The sequence below is a fragment of the Sycon ciliatum genome, chromosome 10 (assembly GCF_964019385.1).
Source record: "Sycon ciliatum chromosome 10, ocSycCili1.1, whole genome shotgun sequence".
Classification (NCBI taxonomy): domain Eukaryota; kingdom Metazoa; phylum Porifera; class Calcarea; order Leucosolenida; family Sycettidae; genus Sycon; species Sycon ciliatum.
In genome coordinates, this window is record NC_088652.1 from 11,630,293 (window position 1) to 11,653,146 (window position 22,854).

The following is a 22,854-nucleotide window of genomic DNA, read 5'->3' on the forward strand; positions in this document are numbered from 1 at the left end:
GGAGTAGGGTCACCCCACTGTGTGCGTAGTTGCTCCGATGTAATGTGCTGCTCCCACTGGCGGCCGCGCGAAATGCCAAGGATTGACCGTAGGTTGGCGTGATGGAACCTGTCCAGCTTGTCCAAGTCCGACTTCAATGGGGTCCAACACTCCGAGCCATACAAAACCGTGGTGAGAACACATACCACATACAAATGCCGTCGAGTAGGCAGGTTCAGGCTCTGATCATGTAAAATCCGCCGAAGACAGCCAAAGGCCCTGGCACCCTTCGCAAGGCGGCTCTGGACATCGGCATGAGCTCGCGAATCCGGAGTTATAACAGATCCAAGATAGGGGAAGGAGGTAACAGCTTCAACCCTTTCATTGCCAACTGCCAGATCGGAACAATCAGCGGCAGCGACTCCATAGCCCGCGACCAGTAGCTTAGTCTTCGTCATGCTGACCGTGAGGCCAAAGCTGGATGCCACATCGCAGAAGGCGGACAGGGACAGGTCGGCTGCAGCACGAGTTGTTGCGAGTAGGACGGCGTCATCGGCAAACTCAAAATCATCAGCATGACCAGTCTGAGACTGTCGACGTCGCCCAGCTGCACGGGGAAACAACTGTCCATTAATCAAGAAGCTGAAATCCACACCAGACTCGATGCCGCGCTCCCTGAGAACAGACCTCCACCGCTCCATCACCAATCCGAAATACAGGTTGAACAGCACAGGAGCCATGACACACCCCTGCCGTAAACCATTTTGTACAGAGATCGGATCGGTACAACCACCAGCAACACGAACAGACGCCAACATGTCCGTATGGAACGACTTCACGAGAGCCACAGCCTGAGGGGGGACACCGAGCCGAAGCAATGCCTGCCACAGAGCCTCACGAGGCACAGAGTCGTATGCTTTGCGGAGGTCCACAAAGACGCAAAACAGCTTCGATCTATGCTCATATGATTTCTCTACCAGTTGGCGGACAGAGAAGATGGCATCAGCACAACCACGGTTTCGCCGGAACCCACACTGCGACTCCGGTAGCTCATCCTCAGCGAGCACTTGCAGCCGATTCTGCACGACCCTAGCAACTAGCTTCCCCACAACCTCCAGCAACGCAATTCCTCGCCAGTTGTCGCAGCGAGAAAGGTCACCCTTCTTAGGTATGGGGATGAGCACTGCATCACGCCAGTCCTGCGGTACGTAACCCTCCGACCAGACAGATTGAAGCAGGTCCAGAAGGAGTGGGTGGAGGACGGGCACACCAGCCTTCAACAGTTCAGGCACGATCTGCGACATGCCACCAGCCTTGCCGTTCTTCAGATGTCTCAGGGCATGGGTCAACTCCTCTCCCGACGGTGGCTGCGTTAGCGAGTGCATGATCTCCCGCTGGGGGATTTGCTGGAATACCTCTGCATCGTAAGTACTGCAGACATTCAAAACACCTGAGAAGTGCCCGTGCCATGTGTCCCTCTGCTCTTGCACAGATCCACAGACGTCTCCCCGAGTGTCGCGGATAGCCTGTACAGATATTGGCTTTAGCCCACCAAAACAGCGCTGCATATCTCGGATGGCAGACCACACATATTTGCCGCTGAAACGTCCCCGCTGCACCACCGCCGCTTTTTCCATTAACCAGGTGGTCTTTGCCCGCCGTATACCAGCCCGAGCCTGGCCACGAGCCTCCTTGAAAGCCCTGTGATCATTCTGATGGCCAGTTCTGAGCCACAGGTCGTATAGCCGATTACGGGTTGCTAGTAGGGGCTCCAGTGTCGGGGCACTATCACGAAACCAGTCCGGTACACGCCGCTTGTCTCGGCCAACCACCTCCCCAGCCACATCGACGACAGCCGACTTCACAGCACTCCACTTACAGTCCACGGATGAGGCACTATCATATGTATCAGCCAGCCGAGACTCAAGACCAGCACAGTACCCAGCACGCAATGCAGACACACCCTCAGCCTCCTCCTCACTCATAAATGGCAACCGGTTAAACCGATGAACAGCAAATCTCCGAGGCCTGGAATGCGAGTCACGGTGATAGCGCTGCTGTGCAATATCAGGTAATCGATACTTCATGCGGATCAAGCGGTGGTCAGTGCTACACTCTGCCGTACGCATCACTTGACAATCCATGCAACGTTTACGATATCGCTGCCGAACAATTACGTAGTCTATGCAGTGCCATCTCTGTGAACCAGGGTGTTGCCAGGTGTACATGTGGATGCGCTTCTTGGGAAACAGTGTGTTACAGACAGTCAGCTGTTGACAGGCCAAGAAAGCAAGAAGGCACACACACACACACACACACACACACACACACACTCTTCCTCTCCTGGAAAGCTCCTCATGCTCATTCTCCCTTTCTCTGTCCATTTCCCCTTCCTGATGCGTAGACCAACTGATGAACCCGAAACCACTAGGTCGGGGGAGGTTGACCTACCTCATCGGCACGCATGCCAGGCTCTAGGGTCCGGCGGATTCTGCCGGCAGAAAAATTGGCAGAATTCGGTACTTTTTCTGGTAAGTTTCATGCATATTTGGTATGTGGATAAAGAAAATTAATGGAGCAGAATTCGAGGAATTGCCCGCTATAAGGTTTGTATGGTTCTGCCAATTTCACTGCTTTTCGAGCAGAATCTGCCACCTTTTCGAGCAGAATCCGCCGGTCCCTACCAGGCTCCCCTGTGTTGTCAATGTTCGCTTGTCCAATTTTGTCTACCTCTCCTTTTATGTTGCTGGCCAGTGTTTTGTAGTAAAAAAATATGTAGTAAAAATACATGTAGGCGTCCGTCTGCGAACATGGATCACCATGATCACGGCAGGAGCTAGGCTTCTTGACAAAACAGTATTAACTGTTGACTTGCAGTGGTGAGAATCCGACGAAAATCGGCCTCAAAACCGGCGATGGCACAAGTAAAGTTTGCACACATCCGCGTTACAACAAGCTTACAGTAATTGACTTTGTGTCTTGAGTGAGAAACACAACCAGCTGCTTACAGAAGTTTCGCTCGTGCCAGGCCACCACCACGCCTGATTTTACCAGGGTGGCAGATGCAGCGCCTAACGGCGAGGGTTAAGTAGTCTCTTGACCAATGCCCAACCAAGGCAAGGGGGCAAAATACAGTCGACTCCCATTGGCATTGTGCAGGAGAATTAGTTCTTTATAGCCGAAGTTCGTTATAACAGAAATGCACTCACACCATCCAAGCAGCAAGTCATGACTGGCAGTGGCAAGTGGCCCATGACAGTATGGGTGCACTTGGTTTACATGCGACCCTACAAGATTTGGTTCGTTTATCTAATATTGACTGAGTACGAGGTCAATAGTACTGAGTCAATATTAGATTTATCACGACAAACAGTCCGTATGTCAAATTCAACAACAATAACCTCATGAATCCCGGTTTTATGATTGCACAACCGTTGCACCATCACCTCCAGTGACAATGCTGCACTAGGCACCGTTCAACTACGCAACCATATTTATTAAGCAGTCAAGTATCAGCAGTCAATATAGCCCTAAAGAGTGAAATATGCAGGAGTATTTTACTGCTTAGGTATAGCGAAAATCAATGGGAGTCAATACTAAGAGAGTGATAAAAAGTTATATAAACGAAAACTTGTAACATAGAAATTGTGGGCACACGATATGCGGCTGAGTCCACCAACTAAACCAGATTTTTTTTGAACAGTCAGACGAGCACAATCTAGCACAAAACTGTCAAGGAGTACTGAGACATTCCACGGCATGAAAGTCAGCTTGAGCACTGCTCGATAGCGCTAACCAACGGCCTTCCAACTAATTACTTGGAAGGTTCATGGATATTAGTCCTAATTCCAAAGAGGGGAAGGCGAGCGCCATCGAGCCGAGCACAAGCTACATTCCAAGGCTTCATGGAATGCTGGCCTGGTATGAAGACGGGACGGCAAGACCAGACAGAACGGTCAAACCACAATTCGACAACGGCAAGCAACCAGCTTGGGAGGATCAATATTATCAGAGATGAAAATATGAAGAGGAAGCTTGGCGACGACGAATTGCAACAAACCGAACGCCAGTATCCTACAGTACTGTACTTAGTTGATGACAACTCGCCTTCCCCTCTTTGGAATTAGCACTAATATCCATGAACCTTCCAAGTTGGAAGGCCGTTGGTTAGCGCTATCGAGTGTTTTCAAGCTGACTTTCATGCCGTGGAATGCCTCAGTAGTAGGCACCGGCGGATTATGCCGGCATAATTATTGGCATAATTTGGTGGTTGAAAATTTGGAGCATAATTTGGCATCCTTTCGGAGGTAGGAGCATAACTCCATGATTGTATCACAGTTCTAGTATGTAGGCTACACAATTGTGTACAATGCACCTGATCAGTGCTGGTGGTCTGCATGGCAAAGGGTTCGGAGGTCATGCAGATAGTGTTTTCAATGAAAAGCAGGGTAGAAATCATGGAAATACAACATCAGTTTGTGTGCTCGAACTCGTTATGTCTTCTCAAAGTTCTTTCTCACCCTGATACAGTACATGTAGCGGAAGATGCGAGTGAATCAGCCTTTATCAGGTATCCCGGGGCGGACGAGATAGTGATGGGTAGTCCGCAAAACTCCGCGTACATGTAGATCTACACTATGCTTGTTACGAAGTCATGACGTCTGGATCTTAGCAGCTATGACTGTGCAGGCTATGCGTATTGCTCTAATAATTCAACAAATTGAGGTATAGTTGATGTTCGGCCAGAGCAAAGTCCCATCCAACTGTAATATATAACTGTAATACATATAATGAGATGTGGAAAACTCGGCTTTCAGCCGAGTCTCACGCGAACCGTGAAATTTATTTATTTATTATTACTCATAAAAAGGACACACTTCAGGCTCATTACAAATATCTTGAAAGTTTTTGTCTTCACAAGTATACTTTCAAGCCTTCTCGTCAGGTGAAATACAGGCAAGGGAAAAGGAACAGGAACAGTGGATTAAATACAGTAAGAAGGTGGTAAAACAGCGCAAAAAAAGAAAGAAGATAGCTAAAGTAAACAGCGAAAATTGCAATAATGACACAAAGGTGCAAATGCGAGAAAACTCAATACGCGTAACATGTAGTGCGACAACAAGAGACAACCACTGGACATACATGTAACTAACGAGGTTTTGACGACCTACCTAACAGCCTAAGTGTGAATTTGATTTGCTTCTGCTTGCAAAGGTTGGGTTTCTTTGTGTGGATGTATACAGCTTCCAAAACATTCAGCAATCTAGCACTGCGTACACGTGACACAATCGAAAAACAATCATCTGAATACACAGCACGACAATCAGGATGCTCAAACAAATGACTAGCAATGGACGACTCATACTTATCAGAACTAACATCAGAACAATCAGCATGTGCGGTGGACACATCCGATTTCACATGGCTAGTCGAGTGGACCCTAGCCGTTGCCTCTGTCTGTGCTTTAGTCGCTGCCATCGCCGCCGTTGCCGATCTTGTCATTCTTCTGGTTGATGCGGTTCCTGTCACTGCCACGCCAGTAGGTGTCTTGTCCGGTTGTTTTTCTGGTGGTCTAGTTAATTGTGAGGTGACTTTGCTTGGTGTTGATGCCGCTGTGTTGGACCATCTTGTACCAGGATGATTCTTTGCTGGACGTCCCCTCCGTGGTCGAGTGGATCGTGCGTGTTGTGGAATAAGGTGTAGCGGTGCGTGTTGTCTTGTTGTCGCACTACATGTCACGCGTATTGAGTTTTCTCGCATTTGCACCTTTGTATCATTATTGCAATTTTCGCTGTTTACTTAGCTATCTTCTTTCTTTTTTTGCGCTGTTTTACCACCTTCTTACTGTATTTAATCCACTGTTCCTGTTCCTTTTCCCTTGCCTGTATTTCACCTGACGAGAAGGCTTGAAAGTATACTTGTGAAGACAAAAACTTTCAAGATATTTGTAATGAGCCTGAAGTGTGTCCTTTTTATGAGTATTATCGCATTTTTGTCTCAGAGGAAACTGTTTATTTATTATTAAAAAGCTTACATGGAGATAAAAATGTAATTAACGCAATAAATAGAGTAAGCTGCGTACTCAGTACAAACACCATTTATAATAGCAACACTTGTTTTCATGTATAGAAGCTTGTTCCTTGAACGTTTTCGTGGCCATATCATCAGAAGGATTACTGGCAAATCAAAATTAATTCTCAACTCAATATATACATGTATATATTTATTGTTGATGAAATATGGTGGTAAAGACACACCTGGCAATATGGCGGTAAACACACGCCTGCCCACACACGCTCTCTAAGCTGCACAGTTCTGGCACAGAGCTCTCCTTCTCACCACCACCACCATCAGTTCGCGCCTGGCGCCTCGTCGATGCATGGTTGGCGGTATCCGACATAGCAGGCTGGTACATCAAGTAGCGCATGGCACATAGAAGATGACACAGCAACGACATAGCTCGATTGCGACGTACGTTTCGTCCCCGCTGGACTCATCAGGCAATCTTCTTCTTGGATGTCTTCATACGGAGCTTAACTCGGGAGAATGAATTTGAAGACACCACTGCAGCTGTACTTATGGTGATGAAATATGGTGGTAAAGACACACCTGGCAATATGGCGGTAAACACACGCCTGCCCACACACGCTCTCTAAGCTGCACAGTTCTGGCACAGAGCTCTCCTTCTCACCACCACCACCATCAGTTCGCGCCTGGCGCCTCGTCGATGCATGGTTGGCGGTATCCGACATAGCAGGCTGGTACATCAAGTAGCGCATGGCACATAGAAGATGACACAGCAACGACATAGCTTGAGTTAAGCTCCGTATGAAGACATCCAAGAAGAAGATTGCCTGATGAGTCCAGCGGGGACGAAACGTACGTCGCAATCGAGCTATGTCGTTGCTGTGTCATCTTCTATGTGCCATGCGCTACTTGATGTACCAGCCTGCTATGTCGGATACCGCCAACCATGCATCGACGAGGCGCCAGGCGCGAACTGATGGTGGTGGTGGTGAGAAGGAGAGCTCTGTGCCAGAACTGTGCAGCTTAGAGAGCGTGTGTGGGCAGGCGTGTGTTTACCGCCATATTGCCAGGTGTGTCTTTACCACCATATTTCATCAACCATAAGTACAGCTGCAGTGGTGTCTTCAAATTCATTTTTTTATATATTTATTATTATTATTATTTTGCTTGCTCGCGTTGGCATCAACCTACATAAAGCAGGTATATAGCCTTCGTTTAAGCTGCCATAAAAAAGCTCGTCCTAAGCGAGAGGGCTAGAGGAGAAGATAACGATAACGAGATACGGAATCCAAAGAAATCCAATTTGATGAAATAATTATAAAAAATAGTATGAAATAACCAGCTTCAACACAACTTCAACATTCCCCCCTGATGGTCAAAGAACAAAACATTGAGCCTAAAAACTTTTCAGTACACTTACCGCGATCAACAGTGCACTTCTGGTCACGGCCGTTAACCTAAGATCTGTCTTCCTTTTCTTATACATTTCAGTGATTGCTTATGGTAAGGTTACCGCACTGAAGTGTTCGTGTCCTTCTAGTGCCTAAAACTTGAGAGTAATCTATTCCTTGAGTTTTCCTGACGCAGGGTTTGTCATAAGGGACGTGAAACTCGTGCGGTGCCAGCTCCTCCCGGAGCCACCAATTAACACTATCCACAATGTCATCGAGGAGAGAGCCTTTCCAACGTGCTCTTCTGAGGCAATTCAGAACATGCTGTTTAGAGGCCCTGAAATCGTACCCGCCCACGTATGCCTTTTCGTGGATCTGCAGACCACCGTCGAGAATCATTATTTCACGGTAGTAGCTGCAGTGTGCTGGTGCCACGGCCGCCATAAGGAGATTCTTCGTGTACCCAGATGCCCACCAGTGGGCGGCGTCAAGGTGTGCGTCGTAGGGCAGTAGAAATGGCGCGGCCGTACGATGGTAGGCCATGAACAAATGATCCACGTGGCAGCGCTGCATGCACCCCAGACTATGCCTGCTGGTCCACGGATACTCCGCGCTGGCCACGTCCCTGTAGGAAACGCTGGCGCGCATAGGTCGATCGCGTACCAACAGACTGTGCAGCCAGAGCAATTGTGCGTCGTCACTGGACTTGTTCGTTATCACTTCCGCCGGATTCGATGCCAGACGTTGCGAGAAATACACATCCTCGTCGAAGTAGAGTAGAAACTCAAAACGCCAGCCCTGATCTTCTTCTAGCTGGTAGGCTACCTGCACCTGCTTGTTTCTGCCTGTGGTCCAGGTGGATTTGGGGTAAAACAGCGGTACAAACTTCTCACTTTTGACTTTTGGCCCCGAGTACTTGGCTGACGTCGTAAAATCATCACGCCAGGATAGATAAATGACTGTGACGTTTTGCCACGTCGAGCGCCTCACCCAGCGTGGACTCGGCTCGCCCTTACCGGTGATCAGGTATACAAAGGTTTCTGGCTTAATAGCTGCTGACACATGTGTGGTCGACGGTGTTGTACCCAGTTCTGGATGTGTACCGCTACTAGTACTAGAAGATGCTGTGGTCCCACCGTTCTGCTTTATATTTTCTGCAGTATGTGTGGTCGCCGGCGGTGTGCCCGGTCCCGGACGTGTACCAAGACTGGAAGATGGTGTAGCCTCTGGCAGTAGACTGTGCATATCACTGAAGAGGAAAGAGGAGAATGTTGTAGCCTCACCGTTCTGCGCTGCAACACTTCGTGTCGAAGATGTTGTAGAATCCTCTCTCCTTAGCCTACCATGTTCAAGGCGTGTCCCAAGGCTAGAACTAGTAGAAGATATTGTGACCGAACCGTCATGATATCCAGGCGTTATTTTTTTCGAGGTGTCCATTGCGAAATAAGCGAGCAGTGCTGACATCAACAGGCAGCCCGTGATCCCTTTCCTCCGACGCCGGAGAAAAGGCGGCAGCAGACGAAAATGACTCGACGGCATTGCTCTCTTTGGAGAAACAGAGAACGGAATCAGGCATGACTAGCCGACCGGAGCCGCACAGCTACAAGAAATACGCTTTGGGTTATCGGTATAATTATTGTATGTAATCAAGCACGCTCAGGAGGTCTGCAGGCAAGGGCAAGATTCAGCCATCATGATCATGACAGACAGAGCGCGCCATATTTGATTTCTTACAGCGCGAAGCAACATATTAGGGAAGGTCAAAAGGTCGAAAGGTGGAATTATTCCCGAAATGACGCCAAACCAGGGAGTAGTATAGTTAGACCGAAAGGCTTCCTGTCTACGTCTGAAGCCTTTCCATACTGGTACTCGATGTTCCAGTTTTGTGACACGAGAATGGCGCGAGAATTAGTGTACCGCGCGCTGAGTGTACCGCTATACACGTGGTCGATACATTGTCGACACGTTGTTGATACTTTGTTGACACGTGACCCCGTCAGCGGTCTGCTTTGTGCCAGAAGTCGACGAAGACGAACGAGGAGGCCCCTTTCGGTACCCCTGACGGGAAGGAGAACTGCAGAAGTCGAACGAGGAGGCCCCTTTCCGTACCCCGTACCGCAAAGTGCCATTGATGAATGTCTTCTGCACCTGGAACGCCCCCGTAAACGCTGTCGCATAGGCGGACTGAATGCGCAGGGCAAAAAGAATTGCTCCAAAGACGTCCGCTCTAGGCCTTTGGAGACATCGTGGGAACTCCTTCCGGGTACCCCCGTACCGCAAAGTGCCATTGATGATCGATGAATGTCTTCTGCAAGTGGAACGACCCCGTAAACGCTGTCGCGTCGGCGGGCTGAATGCGCAGGACGAAAAATATTGCTGCAGAGACGTCCGTTCTAGGAGACATGGTGCGAACTCCTTCCGGTACCCCCGTACCGCAAAGTGCCATTGATGAATGTCTTCTGCAACTGGAACGGCCCCGTAAACGCTGTCCCATCCACCGACGAAAAATATTGCTGCAAAGACGTCCGCTCTAGGCCTTTGGAGGCATCGTGCGAACTCCTTCCGGTACCCCCGTCCCGAAAACTGCCATTGAGAAATTAATGAGAATGCACTGACCTGACGCCGTGACGGGGAGGAGAACGGCAGAAGTGGATGCAGACGAACGAGGAGGAATCAGGACGAGCGAGCAATGGCAGGACTGTAAGTAATAGCTCAATTAGAAATGAGAACTTGACATTCATGGCACTTGCCACTGCATATTTCTTGTCCACTCACAATGTCTTTCCTCTGCCCCGGTGTGCCCACGGACCTGTTGCTGCACTGGCCCGATGAATCGAATGTCTTCTGCAACTGGAACGGGCCCGTAAACTCTGTCGTGTCGGCGGACTGAATGCGCAGGACGAAAAACATTGCTGCGAAGACGTCCCCTCTAGACGACGGTAAGGCATCCCTTGATATGTTGCCAGTGTGTGCCAGGGTATCGCGCGATGGTGAATGAGGAATGATGAAGGGTACGCGTATACGGTTAGGTGGGACGGTATACCTGTTACAGGTCTACTCTCCATATAACGTAATCTCTGGGACCACGGAAAAAATATGTTATATCGAGAGTTATGTTATGTAGAAAACCGTATGTAAAATACAAGATGTACCTCAAAATGAAGGGTATTACAAGGCGGGTTCAACCGTGCAAACATATACACACTGTACGGTGTACCACCATCCACATCAGATACCATCAATGCCGCAGAATATATGCACAATAGGACTACATTGGCTAGCTACGGCTACAGCTTGATTGTACCGCGCACGTGAATCTACGTTGTATCGAGAGTGCACACGTCGGGGACCGCGCCGTAGGGGGCGTTATGCCGAGGTTTACGTTATGTAGGAACAAACTGGTCTCAGAAACTGCCTAGATACCAGGATACAGCTACTGCTTGATCGTACCGTGCAAGTGAATTTATGTTGTATCGAGAGTGCGCACGTCTGGGACCGCCGTAGCGTGTGTTATGTCGAGGTTTATGTTATGTAGGATTATGTTGTGTAGAACAAAATTTGTATGGGAGTGATGCTGTTTCGGCGCGGGATTTGATTTTTTTATGTACTGGCGAGGTTTATGTACAAGTGAGAGTTGTTATATCGAGAGCAGACCTGTATCATTCAACACGTTATCAGGTCGACAGCGCATTGTACTCACTCACGCTACTGACGCGATGTTCATTTGCAGGGTTTGCAAACTGTACGTGAAGAAAGACAGCATGCCGCCATCTTGCGTTCTCAATGACTTGCACCTTCACCCTGTACCCTAGTGCTTGTCGCGAGTAAACTCATTCGAAAAATTACTCATTCAAAAAGTGGAACCCTTCCAGACATGTTACAAGCTAGACACAAAGCATGGCAGTCGACCGCATTCAAAGCGAGTGAGGTGCCAAGAACAAAATACTCCACCTTCCATTGCCAATTGACGGCAACCCGCGTCTCATGCATGACTTGTGTGCTGACAATACAAACATCATAGTGAACTGTGTACCAACCAGTGCGAAGATTGTCTGGAAGCACCTTGTCAGGCCGAATGTTGTCGTCGCAGCCTTGCAGTGGTTATCTGAGGAGACGAGACGAAAGATTCATGAATTGCTTGCACCTTTGTACCAGTTGTACCGGCTATGCGAGTGCCATGGTAACAAACGCATTCTTATTGAGCTTTGAGACATATATCAGCAGGGCTTTGTTGCATCACTGACCTCTTGCAGTCATTCCGTGAATGATATTTTGCGCGAGTTTGCATCGCACGCAGCATCGCAGATCGTGTCAAATTACGCATCACACTGCAAAATTGCTCCTCTGCATGCAAGTGGATTTCATTGCACTTCTCAGTTTGGGAAATGCTCGAATATGATAATTCTGCGTGTGAGTGCACTAGCCCTGAACATACAATCATCAGTCATGTAGGTGACCCGTTTGTGCGGGTGCGGGTGTCCCACCTCACGACCTTCTGCTTTCTTTCTGCATCACTTGTATCTTGCAGGTATATCATCCTGTGACGACCACATTGAAGTCTGAATTTGAAGTGTGAAGATGCTTCAGCAACCACATCGTACTAATCCATTGCTTTCATTGTGCTTCTACTGTGCATGTGTGTAAGTTGTGGGGTATACTTGTGATGACATTGTGTGCTGGCGACACGGTCAGATTTTGTCCATGCGTGTAACGTACACCTGCATGTTATGCATTGAAAAGGATCTGCCACTTATGATCCTGGGACGAGTATCAGGTCAGCTTTGTCTTGTGTGGGCTGTACCAGATTGCTGTTCACTTCTCTATCTGTTGGATATGTGACTTTCTGCAAGTTTCTGGTGTATGGTGGCCACTTCCTTGCTTGTCACTTTGTACGATATTACATTCTGTATTCGCTGCTTCCATGGCGTGGTCTGCAAACTGCAACCCTTGAGCAAATGTCATGTTTGCTATGTTGTGCTTTGGCCGTCAGCTTGTCTACACATTGTACAGTCAACTTTGCATATAACGACACTCGGCGGGGCATCAGAAAAGTGTCCTTATTCGCGAAGTGTCGTTATACCCGAAGTCCCATCATATGATTGTATTACAGTTGGATGGGACTTTGCTCTGGGCATGGAAATTCTGTCGTTATTCGCGAATTGTCGTTATATCCGCAGTCGTTATTAGCGAAGTTGACTGTAGTTGAATTATTTTGTTTCACAACTGACTTCCTCAAGTACGGTGGCCACTGCTTTGCATGGCATTATATATGAAGAATTCCCTGTTTGTGTCGTGTGCATGTGCGTGGCCACGTGTGTGTGCCGTGTGTACGCATGTTTGTGTATCTGTGTGCGGGGTAGCGAGGCGGGGAGGGCTGGTATGTATCAGTGTGTTATTGCAGTCTCATGGCTACATACAGTACATCGCGCGCGTGGTCATCATGTTTACCTTCGGGGTTGGGGTGGGGAGGGAACGGAAAAAGAACTGAAATTATCCATATAAAAACCGCTCTGTGAGCGGTTCTGAAAAACCTTTACTGGTACTGCCCCGTCGTAAAAGTAAGAAATTAGAACTGGCCCATTGTCCCCCAAAATGCGAACTGATCCACCTAAATCGCGAATGACGGGACCCGAACGCACCAGTAGCACGAGGTTCCTACCTGTGGATGCAGATGGGGACGTTGGTCCGGACTATAGGCCATGTACTGTACTAGCGGTAGGTGGTGTTACCCTATGATAATTGCTGTCCTGTGCCCTCCCGACCTCGTGCTACTGGTGCGTTCGGGTCCCGTCATTCGCGATTTAGGTGGATCAGTTCGCATTTTGGGGGACAATGGGCCAGTTCTAATTTCTTACTTTTACGACGGGGCAGTACCAGTAAAGGTTTTTCAGAACCGCTCACAGAGCGGTTTTTATATGGATTCAATCTATATTATAGCAATAAAAACTGCTTTATGGCAGCTTTCTAAAAAAGTTATTGTGTTCTAGTCCTGGGTCGACCGGTCCGGCATAGGCTATAGAAAATTTGTAAAATTAATTGCTTATCAACTGGCTTGGACTCCGTCTAAAAAGTAAGAAATTAACGAAATGTGATTGCAGAAAATTAAAATTTCACACAAAACCTCACAATAATCACAACACTTGACAATCAAAATACTGTACTGCTTCCAACACTTGTTTAGTCTGACACTGCACTTGTACTGCACCAACATGCATGCATGGGAAAGAGGATCACGAAGGGAAAAGGTCTTCTAGCTTTTCATCCTGTGTGTGATTATTGTGAGGTTTTGTGTGAAATTTTAATTTTCTGCAATCACATTTCGTTAATTTCTTACTTTTTAGACTAGGCCTTGACAGATTATGCTAGCATAATTTTTCGCATAATTCCTACCAAAATCGAGTAATCGCATGATTCGAGGCAAATTGCATACGAATCGTATAAAATTGGACTAATCCGCCTGTTCGCATCAAATTCCATACAGTTGTACATGTTCTACAAGTACAAGTACAAGTAGACACACCAGGAAGTCGTAGGTTTACGACTCCCTTGATAACATGTCCAGTCCACTACAATCAGTGACCAGGGTGACGGTCATAGCTAGGTCGGACGGTGCGTTGACCCCGTTGAACTTTTGCTACTACAGTACAACGCCCTCTACAAAAAATTCACCTGTTATTTTGCACAGAACCATCATATACATTAGCAGCATATGTGAGCATAATGCCGCATAATATGATAACTTTTCGCATAATAATAGCATAATTCTGCAATTTTTTCAGCAATGCGAAAAGCATAATTTCACGAAAATATTAGCATAATCTGTCAAGGCCTATTTTAGACGGAGTCCAAGCCAGTTGATAAGCAATTAATTTTACAAATTTTCTATAGCCTATGCCGGACCGGTCGACCCAGGACTAGAACACAATAACTTTTTTAGAAAGCTGCCATAAAGCAGTTTTTATTGCTATAATTTCTTTTGTTTTTTCTGTCACCAATCAATGGAATGCCCAATATGTGTAAATGATGGCCTTCACATCATATCAATACCGTATTTATTGCTGCAGCCTTTTCTTGCAGAAAATGGCACTAGCACAACGCATGTTCTTCTGCTGGGGAAACATGTGGTTAGTGGTGGTGAGTCTTTTTTTATACGCAGGTCATTCTGTGCATGTTGCTGTTGCAGAATTTCATGACTGTCATAAAATTGTCTTGCCTTTCAGATATTTCAGATTTCCCCACCCTCGATCAGATATACTTGAGAAATGTAGGTGCGTGTCACAGATGTTATGGTTGATTCTGTGTTTATTGGTTATCGTGATAAGGTCATCCTGCATCATATTGCACTGAAATCGTAATCCTGTTGATGTCGATACAACTCTTGGAAGTAGTTCAATGACTTCAAACTGTTAGTCCGCGATTTTCTAACACAACACAGCAAAGGAGGAGGAGGAACAATAAACATGTATTAAAATGTAAACAAATACATTGTTGAGTCCGGCACCTCATTCCAACAACTACACTGATCCTGAGGATAAAAGGGGCAAGCCTGAGGCCTTCTTACAGGGTACCCTGGAGGTACTGAGAGATAAACAAGGCACTCCATAATAATAAAATGTTACACATTTTTTGCCGTGAGTATGAATGATATCCAGTCGAACCTCTTTAGGACGAACACCAAGGGACCGATGGTATTTTTTCTGTAAGTTTGTCTTAACCTATTTTATAACCAGTGAATACATTTCTCCAATAGACATACATGTACGAATAGATTTTTCTACAGCGAAGGATTCTAAGCCACACCGACTCGTCTCGTATGAAACAAATGAGTCACTGAACCTTTCTTTAGCAACATGACGGCAACTGAAACAGCAACAGAGAAAGTACGATACATGTACAGCACATTCTTGCAGGTACTACAAACAGATTGCAGATCGTGTTTTTTTACTTTGGCGGCACGCAACTTTATTTGGGGCAGTGCAATCTCGGCGGTACTCACAAATCGAACAGCCCAGACTCGAGTAAACAAATCCAATCATACAAGTACGAGATTTTCACGAGGCGAGACTGCACCCATTGGCTTGTTTCGTATGAAGCAAACAAGTCACTGAACCTCTCCATAATGGAGATTTTCCCTGATATGCGAATTTATTTTGCATACTCGGTCAATGGGTCCTTGAACCTTTCCCTCCAAATTGGGAACTGCCAACGATAGTATGCCACTGACCAGTGCCTTACTTCAAGTAACGTACCAATGTACAATGAACATGAGTATTTCGACAACACATCTATTAAAGCCTCAGCAGCAACATAAGCCTTACCGTCAAGAAGGTGAACTCGCGTTCTTCGCACACTGTAGGCAAGGGCAAAGAGATAAAAATGGATCTAAATCCGAATAAAATCAGCACACGTTTCCGTAAATGAAAGGGTGAGCATAAGCAAATGAATCGAAGGAAACTGGTCAACTCAGAGATCACCTGTCATTGAGTATTCGGTAAAAGGAGGCCTCGGCAGCGGAAAAGCTAAATTGAGAAAGGAGATCCTGTCAGCTTTTCCATTATTTATTGCATTCCGCCCAAAATCAGCACACTTTTCGTAAATGAAAGAGTCAACACAAGCAAATGTATCAAAGGGAACTGTTCAACTCACCTGTCCTTGAGTAATATTCCGCGAAAGGAGGTCTCAGCAACGCCGAAACGAAATAAGCCAGGCCAGGAGACGAAATATCCGAAACAGCTCATGCAAGAAGCAGTTCCAAAGAAGGAAGTACCTCGTGCATGCACATCCGAAAAGGCAACAACAAAAAGTCTGCAATGCACACGCATGCGGCCAGCCGGCCGCGCGATGGTAGCGGTAGGAGCCATGGAGTAGCTCCCTGGTCCAGGACCAGGTACCGAGCATCTTACGTAGAAACTTACGTAGCTACGTAGACAACGTGTCTGAATAGCGGTGTCGTTAGGTAGCGCCATGTGAACACAATAATAGAAAAGCTGACAGGATCGCTTTTCTAAATACCGGAATTGTCCTCGCTGTGGTGATGGTGATGTGAGTGCAGAGTTTGGATCGGCCAAGAGCGCAAAAGGCATGAATCAGGGAGTAGTAAAATACCGGTATTTTTTCTACTCCCTGGCATGAATAATAAAACAATTATATGAACCTGTGACGTACATTACATTATGTTGCTTGCAGAGAAGACCGGTGAGTCCTACTCCCTCACCATGGCGTTCATCCGGTGTCGTCTTAGCGTAGCGCTAATACCATGAATACGGGCCAGTGTAATGTGTGTGCGTGGTAGCCGATCCATGTTTTCTGCCCATGCTCCTGTCGCGTCATCCGCGTCATCTGCAGCTGTGGTCGCTGCGGAGGCATCCATGGCTGACTGAATATTGTCATATAGACTGTTTTCACAGCCACACTAGCTCATTTTTACTATTTTATTATTTGCCATGGCGACCCCCGTAAGTCCTTGCTCCTCTGGACAGCTACCTTACAGGGAAGGGACTGGTTCTCAACCCTGATAAGACACAATTTCTACTATTACGTCGCCCAACTAGTCCCTTACCCACCACTGTGTCCATATCATGCCGCAACTCCACTCTCTATCCTGCGCACACAGCCAAATACCTGGGCCTCATTGTGGATGAGCACTTGGCATTCGATGCTCAAGTAGAGCGAGTTTGCATTGCCGTCAAGCAGAAGGTCGGAGCCTACAAGCATGCCAGGCAGAACCTGAACCACAGAGCGCGTCGTCTTTTCTATCTATCTATTATTCAATCTACCCTTGAGTATGCTAGCTCTGCCTACATTAACTGTCTATCTCACCGTTCATACAACCAGCTGATCACAGCCAGCCGTACTAGTCTTTAAAAGAATATTTGCCCTTGACCGCAGAACTCCCACTGAGACACTGTACGCTTACACCAAGATCTACACACTAGAGCAACGCTTAAATTTCAAGCAATACGTCTTTGTCTTTCGCTGTCTGCATGGTTTATCTAGCCCACTTCTCAGCCTCCTATTCACTCCCCGCTGCACTGGCCCACATTCTGCTGCCACAACCCGGGGCCAAGCTACAGCTGCTCTTGTCTTGCCTGCCTGCCACTCCCGGTATGGTTTCCATTCAATTGCGTATCTTGGTGCCGACAGGTGGAATGCGCTGCCTCCATCTTGTCGCCTGGCCGAGTCGCCTGCTTTGTTTCGCGCTCACACAAAGTCTCATTTAGGGTTCCCAGTAAAAAGGCAACATTGCCTGTTGGGAAATCCCTAACAAAATAAGAAAAAATAATAATAATAATAAATGTAGAAAGGAAAAGGACATATGGAAACGAGTTAAGAGTAACTCTCCACCACTGTAACTAGGTCTATAGTCAGAAAGTGCAACAACTACATTCCTTTCTACATTTATTATTGGCTCAATACCCGAGTTTCAAATAATAAGTGCAAGCCTCTTTTACGGGCAAAAATTAACACAATGTATTAAAATGCAATACAACATACACTGGAGAAGAAATCAGGAAAATAAAATATGAGCTCAAAAATGGAACGAAAAATAGCAAATAGAATCAAAACTCACGATGGAATCAAACTCATGATGGAAACTACAACCCAATGAGTTGGAAAACCAACCACAGAATTAGATATTGGGAATAGAGTCAGACACAACAACAACCGAAATCAGTACACCAAAAATCTGTCCTACAAAAAACAAAGGAACAAGAAAAACAAGAAAGACGAAGTACAAAGAATCCCCAAAAAAAGGAGTTTCAAATAATAATAATAATAATTTTATAATAGCTATAAAGAGAACAAATTCTGCTGTCATCGCCACACTACAACAAAGTCATGAAGGTTTACCAAAATCGATTTTCTTGTCACAATCATCAGTGGAAAGCCGTGACTGAAGAATAACCATGCCAAATCAATAATTTATATACATTTAATAAATGTGTTACGAGAACAAAACAAAGTGCTAAAAATAGAATGAGGGAAGGTGAGACAATAGAAGTAAAGTGAGAGCTAAGTGCAACAGGGGTGAGGAACTAATTGCAACGCTAGAACTGTGTAGTTAGACAAACAATCATGCTGTGCACCTACGAAAACAATCTTAACGCAACTACATGTTTCTTCTGCTTACAAAGATCAGGCTTATGCAAACGAATACAAACAGCCTCAAGTACTTTCAACTGACTAGCGTACCGTGCACGACAAAGAACAGAAAAACTAAAATCATCATACACCTGCAGACACTTAGGGTGAGACAACAGATGAAGAAAAAACGGCAGACTTCTTACGATCACAATCACCATCCGATTCCTCGTCTCCACCAACCGCAACCTCGTCCCCCGTCTCATCTTCCAACTCGTCCTCAGTGTCGTCCTCCGTGTCATTCTCCTCATCACCACCGATCGGTCCCAGGCTCGCTTCACGTTGCTGAACCTCTGTTCGTTGACTCCTCCTTTGATCTTGATGGTAATTTGTTACCATTGTTGTTGTTGTCATTGTTGTTGTTCCTGTTGTTGCCAAATCTTCTGTTCCCAGTGTCTTCGCCGGTGCTTGACATCCAGTACTGTAATAATTCATTGAATAATTAGCCGTTGATCGTCTAGGTCTTTGAATGTTGATCGTGTTGTTTTCTCTGTTGAATTCCGTTTCCTTCAGCTTTCTTTCTTCTAGTTCATGTTCAGTGCTTACCTCATCCATATTTGCCCGTGCCAGCGACACCACAGACTCAGCCCCAGCACTGCCGATGGCAGATGCAGGTGGCGGTTCTGGGGGAGGCAACGGCAACGATGGCGATGGGGGCACCACCATGATCACCTCGCCGCAGCGTCCACTTTGGTCTTGAGCTGGATGTTGTTGTGGTGTACTTTCTTGTGTTGTTATGGTGCATTGTGTTATAACGTTAGTGACAATGTGCACATTATCCATCTCCACGGCTCTCGATACGGGTAATGGAGGCAGTATTGCCGTCGACGGCAATTGTGCTAACGATGGCTCTGGTCGAGGGTTCTTAGGTGGCCTGCCGCGTTTGGGTCGCAGTGCCGTGCCGAGCCAGTCAGCATGTGCAGTGGGACGTGCTGCTTGATACGTGCGTTCAGATGTTGAAGAGTCCTACCAACGTACCGACTACCGCATTGTCGGCACTCAAATTGGTATACCAATTTAGATGCGAGTTGGGTTGGTAGGACATCCTTCCTCACCGTGAACGCACGTACAGTTGTGAAAACGGGTACCAAATGTACCGCGTAGTACGTTTGTTGTACAATTTTGCGGACCACGCGACTCATGGATAATGAGAGGTTACCTTTCCAAGGGAGAGAAAGATACGTGGGACATTTGTCCGGGCCAAAACGAATTTCCTTTCTATGCAGCCTTTCGCTCATGAGCTCCTTCAAGAGATCGTCGGGATACCCGTTCTTTAGAAAAACTGACTTTAGGAAGTCCAGTTCCTCCGCCAGTTTGGAAGATGAGCAAATACGGTTTGCTCGATCCACCAAGTTACGCACTAAATTCACCTTGTATTGGTACGAACAATACAAGTCAAACATTATGTACTGGCCGGTGAATGTAGGCTTTCTGTACACAGATGTTACTGTACCCTGACTAGACTTTTCCACAAGGACGTCTAGAAAGGGAAGTTTGTTCGCTTGTTCGTGCTCACAAGTAAAGCGTATGGAAGGATGTAGGTCATTTAGAATACCAAGAAAGATTTGGCTATCTTCAAGAGAATCGAACCAGGTGAAGGAATCATCAACAAAACGAACGTACAATGCTGGCCACAACTGTTCTGCAATCAGTGACTCGCAGTAACCAACGAACACATTCGCTAATACTGGACCTAATGGGGAGCCCATGGCTACCCCATCAACCTGCCTATACATAATGTCACTGAAGGAAAACTCCACACCAGTCGTCACGAGCAACATCAGTTCCCGGAATGCCGTCTCCGATATCCACGGCGTATCAACTTCATCATTTCGGTACAACACATCTAGGCAAATATTGATAGTCTCTTCTAACGGAACGTTCGTGAATAGACTCACAACATCAAACGAGCACATATGCGCGGAGGCCGGAACTGGGTGGGAGCGAAGGACGTCAATGAATTCGAAGGTGTCTTTAACTGTATGTTTGCAATAGAACTTTTGCACGATGTCAAGCCAACCACACAGCCATTTAGAGATATTATATTGCGGTGATGCGACCATGGATAATATGGGGCGCAACGGACAGTTCGCTTTATGTATTTTTGGGAGCCCATAGAGACGTGGTCGGACGGACGTGCGTCGGACGGACGGACGGACGGACGGACGGACGGACGGACGGACGTGCGTTCACGGTGAGGAAGGATGTCCTACCAACCCAACTCGCATCTAAATTGGTATACCAATTTGAGTGCCGACAATGCGGTAGTCGGTACGTTGGTAGGACTCTTCAACATCTGAACGCACGTATCAAGCAGCACGTCCCACTGCACATGCTGACTGGCTCGGCACGGGCACTGCGACCCAAACGCGGCAGGCCACCTAAGAACCCTCGACCAGAGCCATCGTTAGCACAATTGCCGTCGACGGCAATACTGCCTCCATTACCCGTATCGAGAGCCGTGGAGATGGATAATGTGCACATTGTCACTAACGTTATAACACAATGCACCATAACAACACAAGAAAGTACACCACAACAACATCCAGCTCAAGACCAAAGTGGACGCTGCGGCGAGGTGATCATGGTGGTGCCCCCATCGCCATCGTTGCCGTTGCCCTCCCCCAGAACCGCCACCTGCATCTGCCATCGGCAGTGCTGGGGCTGAGTCTGTGGTGTCGCTGGCACGGGCAAATATGGATGAGGTAAGCACTGAACATGAACTAGAAGAAAGAAAGCTGAAGGGAAACGGAATTCAACAGAGAAAACAACACGATCAACATTCAAAGACCTAGACGATCAACGGCTAATTATTCAATGAATTATTACAGTACTGGATGTCAAGCACCGGCGAAGACACTGGGAACAGAAGATTTGGCAACAACAGGAACAACAACAATGACAACAACAACAATGGTAACAAATTACCATCAAGATCAAAGGAGGAGTCAACGAACAGAGGTTCAGCAACGTGAAGCGAGCCTGGGACCGATCGGTGGTGATGAGGAGAATGACACGGAGGACGACACTGAGGACGAGTTGGAAGATGAGACGGGGGACGAGGTTGCGGTTGGTGGAGACGAGGAATCGGATGGTGATTGTGATCGTAAGAAGTCTGCCGTTTTTCTTCATCTGTTGTCTCACCCTAAGTGTCTGCAGGTGTATGATGATTTTAGTTTTTCTGTTCTTTGTCGTGCACGGTACGCTAGTCAGTTGAAAGTACTTGAGGCTGTTTGTATTCGTTTGCATAAGCCTGATCTTTGTAAGCAGAAGAAACATGTAGTTGCGTTAAGATTGTTTTCGTAGGTGCACAGCATGATTGTTTGTCTAACTACACAGTTCTAGCGTTGCAATTAGTTCCTCACCCCTGTTGCATTTAGCTCTCACTTTACTTCTATTGTCTCACCTTCCCTCATTCTATTTTTAGCACTTTGTTTTGTTCTCGTAACACATTTATTAAATGTATATAAATTATTGATTTGGCATGGTTATTCTTCAGTCACGGCTTTCCACTGATGATTGTGACAAGAAAATCGATTTTGGTAAACCTTCATGACTTTGTTGTAGTGTGGCGATGACAGCAGAATTTGTTCTCTTTATAGCTATTATAAAATTGTTGTCTCCGCGTCGATTATTTAAATAATAATAATAATAATAATAATAATAATATTGCGGACGGACCTGGCTTTCAGCCTTGTCCGCGACTCCGTCCTGATGGTTCGTGGGAGTCGCCGTGCATTCCGTGCACCTGGTCTGGCGGCGGATGTGGATGCTGTTTCTGTGGAGGCCCGCATTCCCGCCACTACGTGACGCTAAGTCCTCCTGGGGTTTGCCGCTCTCCGGTCCTCTTTCATCCCGTTCTCCCCTCTTTTTTGGGGATTCTTTGTACTTCGTCTTTCTTGTTTTTCTTGTTCCTTTGTTTTTTGTAGGACAGATTTTTGGTGTACTGATTTCGGTCGTTGTTGTGTCTGACTCTATTCCCAATATCTAATTCTGTGATTGGTTTTCCAACTCATTGGGTTTTGTAGTTTCCATCATGAGTTTGATTCCATCGTGAGTTTGATTCCATCGTGAGTTTTGATTCTATTTGCTATTTTTCGTTCCATTTTTGAGCTCATATTTTATTTTCCTGATTTCTTCTCCAGTGTATGTTGTATTGCATTTTAATACATTGTGTTAATTTTTGCCCGTAAAAGAGGCTTGCACTTAAAAAAAAAATAAAAATAATAATAATAATGCAAATAATCGACGTGGAGACAACAATTTTATAATAGCAATAAAAAGAACAAATTCTGCAGTCATCGCTACACTACAA

At 46.5% G+C, this 22,854-nt stretch overlaps 2 long non-coding RNA genes across 2 annotated transcripts; one reads left to right on the forward strand and one right to left on the reverse strand.

Moving 5' to 3' along the window:
• The first annotated feature begins 10,015 nt into the window (after positions 1–10,015).
• LOC135825750 (uncharacterized) lies at positions 10,016–12,282 on the forward strand. Its single transcript, XR_010555126.1, has 3 exons — positions 10,016–10,097; positions 10,296–10,336; positions 11,926–12,282. It is a non-coding gene; the product is annotated as an uncharacterized LOC135825750 (long non-coding RNA).
• Positions 12,283–14,390: 2,108 nt separating this feature from the next.
• Positions 14,391–16,165, reverse strand: LOC135825736 (uncharacterized). Its single transcript, XR_010555123.1, has 3 exons — positions 16,044–16,165; positions 15,716–15,747; positions 14,391–14,818 (listed from the first exon to the last, which is right to left on the reverse strand). It is a non-coding gene; the product is annotated as an uncharacterized LOC135825736 (long non-coding RNA).
• Positions 16,166–22,854: the final 6,689 nt, after the last annotated feature.